Below are 15,079 nucleotides of genomic sequence, written 5' to 3'. Positions count from 1 at the left end.
AAATTAACATCTCAAGAAATTATAACCAGTTTAATAATCATTCACAGCTACAGATAGCCTTTTGAAGTTAAACCAAAGTGTAAAGCATCCCATTTAATTGCTCCTAAATCACCACTCTCCACCAGAGCAAATCAGTTGCTTGAACAACTCCTCTCTCGTTTTATCACAGCTTATCCTTCTCCTCACTCAACCTCATTCAAAATGCAGCTATAAAACATATAACACCCAGCAACTTATTCAAACACAAGTTTTCCTTTTCAACTCCACTGGCTGCATTGTTATAAATAACAATCTGCCCAACCCCATAACTTCACACACAGAATGATTTAAATAAATATAGCATCACTCAAAGAAAGATCTTCTTTGTCGATATGGATGCTGTATGCAGCAAGATCCACTTCCGTGATTAGTTCTTTATATTAACTCAACTCCCTCAAGTTGGAGGGAGCCGACAGCACTCACATGTTTTAAAAACAAAAAAATATATTTTTTATTTTGGAAAGGGGCCTGAAGAAGGTTGTCTTAAAGTGACAATGCTCAAAATCATGTAAGATAAAGCAGAAGTAGATTTAATGATATAATAGAGATTTGTTGCAACCCCCAGGTCGAAGGCAAAGGAAGAATTATAGCGGCAGTCACTCTCAGACAGTGGCACAAAGATACAACACATGGACAAATGGGAATCCCTCCGCTGTACTAATTATAAATCTCCAGAGTTAGACCAACGCTTTGGGGTTAAACACAATACTGTGTGTGATACTGGGGCACACAGACTATAACTTAGTCAATCTCTATAGGGTTAGTTGATCCAAGGTTAAACAGCAGTTAAGTGTGCAATTGATCACAGCTTTGCTTAGATACCAAGGACTGGGTTTTTTAAAAATCAGCCACATTTTCCATTCATTGCTCTCTAACGACTGTTGCTAGAATGGAAGTTTTAGGTGAGGATCAAATTATTCTCACTATAATATAGGCAGTCGTCGGGAATGCAACACATTCTACAGCCATTTGCACCGGCTTGGTTTTCTGGTCCCACTTGAGTGCACCCCAGCCTGGCGGTTTTCCGGCGGCGTGGGGTGGCTTCAATGGGAAATCCTGCCTCCCGCCACCGAGAAACACGTGGCTGGGAGGCCAGAGAATCCCGCCCTAGGTGGTCAATTGGAACATCATGGGACCGATACCCCGGCCTCTTTGCGCTCTTGCTTGAGGCCAATGATTAGCGGGAGAGGCAGAAAACAACAACCGGACAGTTTGCGATGCAACCGGCCCGCTCCCGTAGACAAAACCGGGATGTCGCCATAGTGTGGCGAGAAACCAATTATCATCACTTAAGCACTATTTCCATACAATCAACGCAAACGACCTTATATCCAAGGCCTCCCATCTTTCAGAGTTTGAATCACTGCATTCTGAACGTACGTGTGAAAAGTGTCCAAATTGGGGAAATGGCTGGTTTTATTGAACGCAAGGTTTAAAAGGCAATTTTCAGACTTTAATCAAATAATTCAGAGCTGGCAGTGGAGTTGAAAAGGAAAACTTGTGTTTGAGTAAGTTGCTGGGTGTTACAGCGTCGGTGTGATTTTTCTTGTTGGAGTCTGTGTCTAGTGCCAGTGTCTTTGAATTGTATTAGTTAATCCTTTGTGGTCTGGATCTGTTAGTTGTTTTATACAGTAGCTGCATTTTGAATGAGGTTGAGTGAGGAGAAGGATAAGCTGTGATAAAACGAGAGAGGAGTTGTTCAAGCAACTGATTTGCTCTGGTGGAGAGTGGTGATTTAGGAGCAATTAAATGGGATGCTTTACACTTTGGTTTAACTTCAAAAGGCTATCTGTAGCTGTGAATGATTATTAAACTGGTTATAATTTCTTAAGATGTTAATTTTTTCTTTGAGTTTGAGCAGAATGAAGACTACTGCCTTAATCAATTTCTTTCAATATTCTATTTTTATTTCAGTTTTACATTGTTACGATTGAATGAAAGCAAAATGCTGTGGAGATGATGTGTGAATATGGGAAGCTCCCCTGAGTGAACCAGTGTGCACAACTAGTAAAGAAATTGTGTGGACTTTCTTTGTTGTGTTGCTAGTTTTATTGTTTTATGTTGTTTTCCTTAAATAATGATTCTACAATAGTAGTTTCAATACTGAGTTTAAAATCAAATTGGTGCTGTGAGCTGGATTAAAAGTGTAATTTGAAACAAGGTAAATGTTTGAAATTCCTTAATCTTGGGTATGGTTGCTGGCCGTAATCACTGCTCAAGATTCAGTTGGCTGAACAGCTGGTTCGTGATGCAAAGAAAGGCCAACAACGCGGGTTCAATTCCCGGACTGGCTGAGGTTATTGATGAAGGCCCATTTTTTCAACCTTACCCCTCCCCTGAGGTGTGGTGAACCTCAGGTTAAAATAACCACCAGTCAGCTCTCCCCCTTAAATGGGAGAGAAGCCTATGGTCATCTGGGACTATGGCGACTTTACCTTTACTTCGCAGAAAGTAAATGTAAAATGTAAAAATCGAAGTATGCAAGTTTGAATTTGGAAATAACCAGTTTGAGCTTGGAATAACCTTAGTTCAAAATCTTGGTTTTGACTCTTGGTTCAAAATTGAAAAAAAGGGATCAAAAGCTTTGAATTTGAAGATATCGCTCTTGTTTAAGGAGATTTTCGGCAGGATTCTCTGATCCTGAGGCTAAGTGTTGATGCCGTCAGAAACGCGGTTGTGTTTCTCGATGGCGTCAACATGGCCCCAGGATCAGCAATTCTGGCCCCTACAGGGGGGCAGCACGGTGCTGGAGCGGTTCACGCCATTCCAGCTGCTGATCCAGCCATGGAATGGACGCTGGGGGATGCGCGCATGCGCAGTGGGTCTGGCGCAAACCCACACATGCGCAGTCCCACCGGCGCAATTTCTGCGCATGCGGGGTGTCTCCCTTGTCCGCGCTGGCCCCGGCCCAAAATGGCCCAGGAGTACAGGCGCCGTCGCGGAAGAAAGGAGGCCGGGAGACAGAGGGGCCAGCCCGCCGATCGCAGGCCATCGCCGGAGGCCCACCCCCCAGGGTCGGAACCCCCCTCCACCCCCCACAGGCTGCCACTAAACCCTTCAACAATGAGTTCCCGCCAGCTGAGAGCAGGTTAGAACGGTGCCGGCAGGATTCGCCGTTTCCACAACGGCCGCTCAGCCCAAACCGGCCCGAGAATCGGCGGGCCAGCACGACGACGTTTCCAATGGTGTCAACACATAGCCTCAGGATCAGAGAATCCCGCCTATGTGTTCCTTCGTTCCTTAATTTTTTTAATTTTTTTTTAAATTAAGGGGCAATTTAGCGTGGCCAATCCACCTACTCTGCACATTTTTCGGTTGTGGGGGCGAAACCCACGCAGACACGGGGAGAATATGCAAACTCCACACGGACAGTGACCCAGAGCCGGGATCGAACCTGGGACCTCAGCGCCGTGAGGCGGTTGTGCTAACCACTAGGCCACCGTGCTGCCCTTCGTTCCTTAATTTAAGGGGCAGTAATGATATCATTACATTTGAAAAATGTTGTTTGGTTTTCCCCAGCTGGTAGAGTTTTTACTGTTTAATTCAAATACATCGAATTTGCTGATCAAGAAACTGACAAGATACTTCTAGACCAAATGAACTCATTTGGCTCCAAGCCGAATGTATCTTTAGTGCCTCTGTTTTTAAAAAATAGGTGGATCATGAATAACAGAAAAGAAGCAAGTCTAGCAGCTTCAAGGCTGTTTATTACAACATAGTGATATCGGGAACTAAAGGCATTTCGTTTTAAAAAAAGTTTAACTCATTCAGACTTATCTGTTACCTTTTGAGGTAAATTGGGCACGATTCTCCCAACCCTGCGCCGGGCCGGATAATCGCCGCAACCGCGCCACACCGCCCCAACACCGGCGTGCGATTCTCCAAGGTGCGGACAATCAGCTCCGTTTGTGTCGGCCCGTTTGGCGCAGCGCCGGTCGTGGACCGCTGTCCGCAGCGTGGTCGCCGAATCTCCAGCCCGAATGGGCCGAGCGGCCAACGGGAACTCTGCGCGAAGGGTCGGGGGCAGCCTGTGGGGGGGCTCCGTTCTCCGATGGGGTCTGGCCCGCGATCGGGGCCCACCAATCGGCGGGCCGGCCTCTCCCCACCCCGGACCTATTTTGCCGTGCGGCCGGCCCCTGAACCCCCACGCCATGTTGTGTTGGGGCCGCCGCACTGAAGAAGTCTCCCGTGCTTGCTCGGGTTGGCGCAACGCCCATTTGGCGCCAGGAAGGGAGGCTGGAGCAGCGTGAACCGTGCCCGTTTTGCGCCGTCGGGAAGCGCAACGGCTTTCACGATGCCGCAAACACTTAGTCTCCATTTCGAAGAATCGTGTGCTCTGTTTGTGTAATTAGTTTGACTTAACTTCCATGCTAATTGTAGGCATTACTGTTTCTGATAATTTGACTGTTCTTCCATGCCTGGATATAATTGCTCTTGATATATAATGGATTGAATAAATTGAGTGTGTGAAATAACAACTCATATGAAAGGGAAAGTTATTTAAAGTTTAAGGAGATAAACATAGTTTAGTCTTTGACAAAAAAAAGGTATGGAAAGATAGTCTGTATGGGGTTTTGAGCGTCAAGGAAAATATAAAACTTCTTTTTTTTTTCGAAGAGAGATAAATTAAACATATTCTCAGTTTATTATGTCCCTATTTGAATTTGGGATAATTTGTGTTTTTTCAGTTTTTTTGTCTTACCTATAATGAGTAAATGTTATCTGAGGTATTGCATATGTGAACAAGTAAAATCTGTTGTTTTCATTCTATATACTTAAATGCCAATATAGAATTGGAATTAATGACATCCTGTGAAAGAATAATAATAATCTTTATTAGTGTCACAAGTAAGGACTCGTGTTCATGAGTCAGGTGATCTGTGGTGGGGAGATTGTGTTAAATCTGGGGGAGTGTTGATGAAGTTGCAAGAGATAATAGGATTTTTCCATTATTGGTATCATCTGGGGTTACGGAATGGAAGTTAAAACCTTAGAAGAAGAATAAAATACAGCATTTGTGCAGATCACACTATCCATGAACTAAGAAGGAATGGTCAAGATCAATGAGGGGATAATGGAGTTTCCTCTATAATTTGTTAAAGTGGGGACTGGGCAAGCATAGAAGGCCCTATTACTATTACCGCCTTTTGCCTAAAGCCCCAAATTCTAGCCAGGATTGGCATCAAAATCACATTTCTGCCAGAAAACTTGCAATGTATTAAACAACAATTCACTAAAACCCATCAGACGCATGCAGATGATATCCAGAGAGCGAGGAAAGAAATTGAGATTCGAAAAGGAACTAGCTGGTGGAATATTTGGAATTGGGGCACAAACAAATATACCCATGGATAAGAATTGCTCTGCATATTATGGTTGTGATCATTTGGATTTTAATATCTGTTCGTGAGAAAGAGAGAACGAATGTTAAAATGGGCTGTGATATTGTGACACAACTTGGATTTGAATGGAGACTCGGAATGTAGGCAGGTATAGGTATGATCCATTTAGCGTTAGCGAAGTGGGGGGGGGGGGGGGGGGGCTGTAACCTGATGGGTATCTGTATAAACATCAGTCAAGTCTGATGGTTAAAAAGGCCAAGTCTGCGTCAGCATAAGAATTGTGGGAGCAGCAAGTGATGCTGTGATCAGCAAAGAACAGGAGGTGCAGCCATGGAGTGAAAATGGGAGCTGATTGGGCAGTCACCTCATGCGGGTCACGGCTGTTGCTATGCCTTGGGGCGGACAGTGATTGATCACATACCCCTATGAGTGCAAGTGCTTAGAAACATGACCTCCTGCGAGAAACATGATCCCCTGAGCATTTGCAACTAAAGGTAAAAAAAATGTGATCTAAAGACAGTGATCCATCAGAGAGTATGTGACAAAGCACAATCAGTGCCAGCGGGACAAAAAGGAGAAACAAAGGAACATCAGAAGCGATAACCTGCAAGAACGACCATCATTTGGGGCAGCGCAAGTGGATAGCACTGTAGCTTCACAGCGCCAGGGTCCCAGATTCGATTCCCAGCTGTGTCACTGTCCGTGCGGAGTCTGCACGCTGTCCCCGTGTCTGCATGGGTTTCCTCCGGGTGCTCCGTTTCCTCCCACAGTCCAAAGACATGCAGGTTAGGTGGTTAGGCCATGATAAATTGCCCTTCGTGACCAAAAAGGTTAGGAGGGGTTATTGGGTTACGGGGTTAGGGTGGAAGTGAGGGCTTAAGTGGGCTGGTGCAGACTCGGTGGGCCGAATGGCCTCCTTCGGCATTGTATGTTGTATGCTCTATGTAAAGCACCCTGGGTCTGGAACTCAGAAGAGGACATTGGAGGGCAGCACGGTGGCCTAGTGGTTAGCACAACCGCCTCACGTCGCTGAGGTCCCAGGTTCGATCCCGGCTCTGGGTCACTGTCCGTGTGGAGTTTGCACATTCTCCCCGTGTCTGCGTGGGTTTCGCCCCCACAACCCAAAAATGTGCAGAGTAGGTGGATTGGCCACGCTAAATTGCCCCTTAATTGGAAAAAATAATTGGGTAATCTAAATTTTAAAAAAAAGAAGAGGACATTCGAATCCACCAAGAAGGAGACGGATCACCTCGCCTCTTAACAGATTTAGGCCAAAGCCGTCAGTTTTGATACCTTTTTAGTTTTGATACTTTGTGTAATTGAGCTTTTGATACCCTTTATAGTGGAGTTTTGATACTTTGTGATAACCTGATACGATACAATAAAAAGGAGATTGTTGTGCAATAATTTTGAGAGTTGAGTGTTTTGGCTGTAACACTAGCTGACCTGTATCCGAGGCGGAACAGTTACCATTTCCACTATTGGGTCCCCTTTATTCATCTAATAAATTTGTCAGAGGCACGGCGGCACAGTGGTCAGCAATGCTGTCTCACAGCTCCAGGGATCAATTCCGGACTCGGGTGACTGTCAGTGTGGAGTCTGCACATTCTCCCCATGTCTGCGTGGGTTTCCTCCGGGTGCTCCGGTTTCCTCCCACAGTCAAAGATGTTCAGGTTAGGTGGATTGGCTGTGCTCAATTAGTGACTAAAAGGTTGGGTGGGGTTACTTGGTTACGGGTGGAGGTGTGGGCTTAAGTGGGGTGCACTTTCCAAGGGCTGGTGCTGATTCGATGGGCCAAATGGCCTCCTTCTGCACGGTAAATTCTATGAATCTATAAATAGTTTGTCCTTACTGGCTCTATGAACACCTTCCTTAATTTTTAGTCTTTTAGGCTTCTCTTCTCTCAGAACAACCCCAGCTTCGTCAACTTCTCTGACTGAATGATCTCATCCCTGTGTAAGAACATTAAAAAGTAGTTGGCACCTTTTGGAAATCTGAATTTGTTGCCCATTCCTGACGGTCCTTGAATAAGTGGCTTCCCTGACCATTTCAGAGGAAACCACACAGCTGTGGGTCTGAAGTCACATGCAGGCTAAACCAGGCAAGGGTGGTAGGTTACCTTCCCTGGAAAGAACATTAGTAAACAAGGTGGGTTTTTGCAACAATTGATAGCTCTATTTTCCAGATTAATTTGAATTTACATTACATAAGCTGCCATGGTGGGTATTGAACCCATGTCCCCAGAACATTTATAGACTCATAGAATACCAACAGTGCAGAAGGAGGCCATTCAGCCCATTGAGTTTGCACCGAACCTCTCTGTACCCAGGCCCACTCCCCTGTCCCATCCCTGTAAACCCAACCAAACATTTGGACACCAAGGGCAATTTATCATGGCCAATCTACCTAACCTGCACATCTTTGGACTGTGGAAGGAAACCGCAGCACCTGGAGGAAACCCACGCAGACGCGGGGAGAACGTGCAAACTAACACAGTCACCCAAGGTCAGAATTGAACCCGGATCCCTGGCGCTGTGAGGCAGCAGTGCTAACTACTGTGCCATCCTTAGCCTGCACCCCTAGGTTACTAGTTCAGTGATATTACCACTACGCTAACATTTCCCCTACTGGTTCCCCTTTATTCATCTTTCTAATTACATCCTCAAAGAACTTTAATAAATTTGTCAAACACAAACAACGCTCTGCTTGATTGTGTTATGATTTCCTAAATATCCTGCCACTAAATATCCCTATAGGGGAGTGGGACTAGGTGGAATGTTCTTTCAGAGAGCCAGTGCAGACTCAATAGGCCAAATGGCCTCCTTCGGTACAATAAAAATTCTGTGGTAATGGATTCCATCTTTTTCCCAATGGTAGGCATTAGACTAACTTATCTATAGTAGTTTGTGGTCTCCCTCCTTTCTTGAATAGGGGCAGTATATTTGCTGTTCCTAATCCACTGGGACCTTTCCAGAATCCAGAGAACTTTGGAATATTCAAACAAATGCATCCACAATATTTTAAGGATGCAGAACATTAGGTTCATGGACTTGTCAGTCTATAATCATCAATTTTCAATTTTCCCAGTAGTTTTTCTCTAGTAATGCTAATAGTTTAAGGCCTGCCTCCCTTTTGCCCCTTGATTTTCTACTATTATTTTGATCATTCTAACAAAACTTCTCATTACTTTTCGGGGTCTGGACAACTTTCCAAAGGTGTGCGGCTGGATTCTCTGTTTTTGGGACTATGTCCCCCACGCCGGCATCAAAACTGTGGACTTTTCACCCCAGAAAAACTGCCGTGAAAGGGCCAGATATTCCTAGCCCTGCAGGGGGCTAGCAGAGACCCAGCATAAATCTAGCAGCTTTTGCTGCAGATACGGGCCCCTGCACCTCCGGGTCGGAGGCCGCACATGCGCAAGGCAGTGGCCTCCGGCGGACGTGCATGCTCCATGGCAGACTCAGACCGCGAGCTGGACCCAAAAATAAGGTCCCCCTTTCGGCCGCGCGCCTGACCCTAACCGCCCGCCCGAACATTGCTAGGCCGCGTTGAAGGCCCCCCCCCCCCCATGCCATCAGATCGTCCCCGACCAGGGCGGCCGCGGACTGAGTCTGCAGCCGCCACACTAGCGTCCCAACTGACAGGACCATGTTAGATCCACGCCGTCGAGACTTCAGCCAGTCGGGGGCAGAGAATGGCAGAGCGGGCATCCAGCAATGGCCCCAGGTAGCTGCTAGGCAGCGCGGCGTACTCTCCGAGTACACTACTTTCCGGGGCCCGCAGAATCGGGAACCGGCGCCAGTCCCGATTCCGTGCAGGGAAATGGATTCTCTGCCCCAGCCCCGGCCGCAATTCCGGCATCGGGGTGCGGCGAATCCAGCCCGTGGTGACCAGAATTGTGCACAATATTCCAGCTTTCAATTTGTTGTCCACACAGAAATTCATTTTGGTACATTACAAAATTGCATGTAAAAATTATTAAAAGTTACCCCATCACAGAGCTCCAACTTTAATTAAGATGTATTTTTAAAGCTATTCCAATGCATTATCAGCAGGTCCCATCATGAGTGCTGTAATAATCCACAGGAGGCAGGAGTCCTGTCACCGCACCAATATTTATTGTCAATAACTATATACAAGAGCAGCTCCAACAGTGCTGCTAGCATTCCAGTCAACTTAAGGCTGGATCACAAAGCCTACACAGGTGCTTATATGGGCCCCTCAATGAGCTATCATTGAGGGAGCTCATACTCCAATTGGCCAACCAATATTGCTAATTGGAGGTTATTACAAGTGCATATCCTCATCTTTTAACAGGAGTTTCATAAATAGATCTTACAAAAGAGCAGCACAAGCGAGTTCAAGAACCTGCATCCGAGGGGGTCTAGCCTCCTAGATCCAGGACATCACTGCAGGAGATCCTCAGGATGGTGTCCGAGGCCCAACCATCTTCTGCTGCTTCAATTACTTTCCTTCCCTCATAAGAACAGAAGTGAGTGTTCGCTGATGATTCCACAATGCTCAGCACAATTTGCAACTCCTCAGATACTGAAGCAGCCCATGTCCAAATGCAGCAAGACCTGGACAATATCCAAGCTTGGGTTGCCAACTGGCAAGTAATGTTCGCACCATACATGTGCCAGGCAATGACATTTGTCCCCAAAAAGAGAGAATTTAACCATCATCCCTTGACATTCAATGGCATTACCATTGTTGGATCCCAGGCTCTTGACATCCTGGGGATTACCATTGACCAGAAACTGAACTGGACTAGCTACATAAATTCTGTGGCTGCAAGAACAGGTCAGAGGCAAGGAATCCTGTAGTAAGCAACTCACCTCCTGAGCCCCCAAAGCCTGGCAACCATCTACAAGGCACAAGTCAGGAGTGTGATGGAATACTCTCCACTTGCCTGGATGAACACAGCTCAAGCAACACTCAAGAAGCTCAACAACATGTGTTACTTCAGCAAGGAAAACTCAATCAGGTTAGTCAGGCATTGTTTGTCTTTAACAAGTCCATTTTGGCTATCCCTTATTAACCTACACTTCTCCAAATGAGCATGAATCTGGCCCTCAACAATAGTCTTTAGTAGTTTTCCCACTACTGACATTGAACAGATTGGCTTGTAGTTACCTGGCTTGTAGTTACCTGGCTTGTAGTTACCTGGCTTGTAGTTACCTGGCTTTTCCTTCTCTTTTTGAACAGTTGCAATGCTCCAGTTCTCTGACATCACTCAAATATTGAATGAGGATTAAAAGATTATGATCAGGGCTTCTGAATCCATCCTAACTTCCCTCAGCAATAGTGCGGGGCCTCCGCACGTACAACATTTCTAGTTTGGTGGGGCGAGTGAAAGCTGATCTGGCGAGGTGGGATGGTCGCCCTCTGTCACTGGTGGGTCGGGTGCAGGCGGTTAAAATGAATGTGTTGCCGCGATTTCTGTTTATTTTTCAATGCCTGCCGATTTTCCTGCCAAAGGCTTTTTTCAGAGAGATTGAGGGAAGGATTACGTCGTTCATAGAGGGAGGGAAGGTGGCCAGAGGTAGAAAGGTGCTACTACAGAGGGGAAGGCAGGCAGGGGGTTTGGGTCTTCTGAACCTGATGTATTACTACTGGACGGTGAATGTGGAGAAGTTGCGGAGCTGGGTAAGATGGGTTGATTCCCAGTGGGTCAGAATGGAGGAGAGTTTGTGCAGGGGGCCGGGATTGAAAGCACTAGCAACAGCGCCGCTCCCGATAGCCTCGGGGAAGTACTCAGGGAGTCCGGTAATAGTAGCTTCGTTGAGAATTCGGAGGCAGTTTCGCCAACACTTCAGGTTGGGGGCTGGGTCAAGGGAAATGCCAATTCAGGGGAACCACAGATTTGAGCCAGGGAGGTGGGATGGAAATTTTCGGAAATGGGAGGAGAAGAGGATTAAGACATTGAAAGATTTGTTTCTTAGGGGTCGGTTTGCAGGATTAAAGGAGCTGGAAGCGAAAAATGGGCTGGAGCAGGGGGAAATGTTTAGATACATGCAGGTTTGAGATTTTGCCAGAAAGGAGATACAGAGCTTCCCAGTGGAGCTGGCCTCCACATTGCTGGAGGAGGTGCTGACAACAGGGGGACTGGACAAGGGGATAACGTCAGCGGTTAATGGAGGTATTTTGGAAGAGAAGGCACCACTGGAAGGGATCAAAGCAAAGTGGGAGGAAGAGTTGGGGGGGGGTCCTGTCCAAAGCTAGAGTATTACTGGAAGGAGGTTTTTAGGGTAATTTCTAAAGTGGTGTGTGTGAGACTGGACCCGGGCCCCCGGGAGGCCATATTCGGGGTGTCAGACCAGCCAGGGTTGGAAACGGGTGCGGAGGCAGATGTTGTAACCTTTGCCTCGTTGATCGCCCGAAGGCGGACCCTGATAGGTTGGAGGGCAGCCTCTCCACCCTGTGCCCTGGCATGGCGGGGGGACCTGTTGGAATTCTTGTCTCTTGAGAAAGTTAAGTTTGAACTGAGGGGAAGGATAGAGGGGTTCTACAATTAATGGGCATTATTCATTATGCACTTTCAAGAACTGGACAACATCAAACATTAGTTGGGGGGAGGGGGGCGACTATGGGTGATCCTCAATTCCTTTTTATAATTTATGTGAACATGCAGGCTAATGTTTGGGGTTTCGTGGGAGGATGGGATCGTTGTTATTGATATGGGGATTGACATATTTGTTACTGATTATTGTTTATTGTTGGTGGGTGTAAATTTGGGAGAAAATGTGGAAAAGGAGAATAAATTTTTAAAAAATTTTAAACTTCCCTCAGCAACTTAGAACATATATCTGGACTGGGTAGATTGTTGACTTTGGGTCGATGCCTCTTTTCTAATACAATATTAACCGTATCCTCGTCTTTTGTGAAGACGGATTCAGTACCTTAGTCATACCCTCTGCTTCTACAAGATTTAATTACTTATCCCAAATTAGTCCCACTATTCATTAACTATCTTTTTAAAAGTAGGTTTATTAAAGGGAAAACCGGGGGCGGCACGGTAGCGCAGTGGTGAGCACCGCTGACTCGCAGCACCGAGGACCCGGTTTTGATCCCAATCCCAGGTGACTGTCAGTGTGGAGTTTGCACATTCTCTCCGTGTCTGCGTGGGTCTCACCCCCAAACCCAAAGATGTGCAGGTTGGTGGATTGGCCACACTAAATTGCCCCTTAAATTGGGAAAAAGGATTGGGTACTCTACAGTTTTTTTAAAAACATCTTCTGCTGCCTGCTAATCCTTTCTCATACTCCCAACCTTTTTTTTAATTTTCCCCTTGCTCTCTGTTGTTTTCTGATTATATTCTCTACCCAACATTTATCATAAACCTCCTTTTGGGTGTTATTTTAATCTTCATTTGTTTTGTCATCCAGGCAGCTCTACCTTTCTTCCGTACGGGAATGTTTGGTTTGTCCCAAACTATCTCTGCTTTGGAGGTCAACCATTCCTATTTATTGGCTAGTCCAGCTATTCATAGGCCCCACCTGGAGTACCCCTTTCGTCTTTACACCCCAAACCTCAGAGAACATATAATGATCTAGGGAGCAGCACAGATGATTCGCTGGAATTGTACCAGATGTTAAAAGGGTTATAGGAGGGCAATTCGTAGAATTTAACATCTACCCCCTCGGGCGGAAATGATCTAATCAATGTAATTAAAATTTATGAAGCAATTGAAGAGAGGAGATAGTAGTTCTTCTGGTGGTGGAATCCAGCACAGTCTTAAAAATGAGAGTTGGACCATTTAGTGGTGAAATCAGAAAGCACACCTTCACACAAAATGGTAGTGGAAAAACTGGAACTTGCTTCCCAAAAAGTCACTTGAAATTGAAGACGGAGTTAGATTTTTGTTGGGTGTTCAGGGGAGCAGGATGCAGGACAAGGGTGGATAAGGGATGGAGGTACAGGTCAACCATGATCCAACTCAATGAAAGAATAGGCTCGAGGAGCTAAATGGCCTCACCCTGTCACTCTCTGTCACCGCTTTACAATTCACCAGGGAAACAACATTTTCAAACGCCAACAAGAAATTCGCAAATAACGTCAACAAGCAGAGAAAGGATTGGGATAGGAAAAGGTTATTTAACTAGTCGCGATATAGATTGGGAGATCAGTGACTAACTAGCTACTGTACAGTCAGAGTGCTGACATATCCATATACCACTCACCTGATGAGCTACTGGAACAAAAATAACTCGAGACTCGTAAGTGCCTGATTATTTTGTTTTTGGGGGGTGGGGGGCGGGAGGCAGGACTGGTTATTGGCTTCCTCTAAAATGAAACAAAACTTCCAAAACATGGATTCACATACAAGTAAAAATTAATCTTAAACATCCAGCAGTTATTGTGTAACGATCGGCACTACAGGAGTATAAAGAAACTTTTACCTTCTCCGATACATTGCATCAGGTGTTAAGAGGCAGTCACCATTCCAAAACATGGGGTTACTCTAAATTGGAAAACTTTACAGCTTGCCCTCACACCCAACCCAAACAGGATCTCTTCACAAATATCTGTGCACACCCAGCTCGATAAGCAGCCACCAACAGAGGTAAAACCCGGCCTGGATTTTCACAACAAAAACGAATCCGTCAATCCACCACAGGATCCTGCTTTATATTTGGGGCCCAGATGGTCAAATGTCCAATATTTCCAAAGGAATAAGGCAGCCTGAATAAAATCGCCCTGCCTGAAAGAGGGTGCATGCAATTAAAACTTAAATTGGCCGTGGCAACGTGTACTCATAACTTTGTTTTTATTCTTTGGTTTAGAAAACACTATTTTGAGGATTATTTTAATATTTTATGGGCTGTGGGCATCGCTGTCTGGGTCAGCATTTATTGCCCAACCCATCCTTAATTGCCCAGTGGCATTCTAGGCCATTTTAAGAGGACATTTTTAAAGAGTGAACTACATTTATGTGGGTCTGGAGTCATCTGCAGGCCAGACCAGGTAACGGCGGCAGATTTCCTTCCCAAAAGGACATGAGTGAACCAGATGTTTTTTTTCACGACAGTCGACAATGGTTTCGTTTTTATTCACATTGAAATACATTTAATCTCGACTACCTTATTGTTACACTCATTGCAGGTGATATCGCTCCGATACAACTGGAATATTGTGTTCTGTTCATTCCCAATCATGATAAAGACACTTTTCCCAAATGTTCAAAAACAAAATGCTGGAAATCTGCACCAAAGGTAGAAAGTGCTGGGAATGATCAGCTGCTCAAGGGGAATCTGTGAAGAGGAAACTAGAGTAAATGAACAAGATTTTACTGCAAGCCTCAGGACCAAATGTGAATCCCAAGCTCGCAGTGGGACTGGCCCAATGATTTTATCAGAGGAGGCCTCCTAATTTGCCGTCTCTTAGCCCATCATCCATCAATCAGAGGGCAGGTAGCTCTGAAGCCCCAGGAACCTCATGGGAAAGGTGAGTGCTGCTGAAGCAGGTCAGAAACCTCAGGGCATCTCCAGGTAACAAATTCAGGGGTGGAGGGTTTGGAGGAAAAACCGCTATGGGACGTTTTGGTGGTGTTACATTAAACGCATTCTCAGCCAATGGTCCCCTTTTTGAGCCGTGGAACCTCTGGCTCCATTTGATGCTTATTTTGGCATCTTTCTAGTCTAATTATTAGTGGTGTTTGGGGACATTTGTAATGACTTTTGTTTGTTCACACTGGG

The 15,079-nt window shown here is 45.7% G+C and overlaps 1 protein-coding gene across 6 annotated transcripts in view; it reads right to left on the bottom strand.

Moving 5' to 3' along the window:
* The window catches only part of LOC119951904 (synaptotagmin-like protein 2), a 133,768-nt gene extending 119,877 nt beyond the window's left edge, over positions 1-13,891 (bottom strand). For 5 of the 6 annotated variants that reach the window (XM_038775287.1, XM_038775292.1, XM_038775289.1 and 2 more), the window contains exon 1: positions 13,784-13,891. The gene's annotated coding sequence lies outside the window, so the exon portion shown is untranslated. Of the gene's footprint in view, positions 1-13,564; positions 13,627-13,783 lie in introns of those variants that run through there. The other variant, XM_038775288.1, reaches the window with a different exon arrangement.
* Between the last annotated feature and the right edge of the window lie 1,188 nt (positions 13,892-15,079).

This window comes from Scyliorhinus canicula, chromosome 17 (genome assembly GCF_902713615.1).
Source record: "Scyliorhinus canicula chromosome 17, sScyCan1.1, whole genome shotgun sequence".
Classification (NCBI taxonomy): Eukaryota; Metazoa; Chordata; class Chondrichthyes; order Carcharhiniformes; family Scyliorhinidae; genus Scyliorhinus; species Scyliorhinus canicula.
Note: the sequence above shows the minus strand (reverse complement) of the source record. Positions and strands in the feature narration are given on the sequence as shown.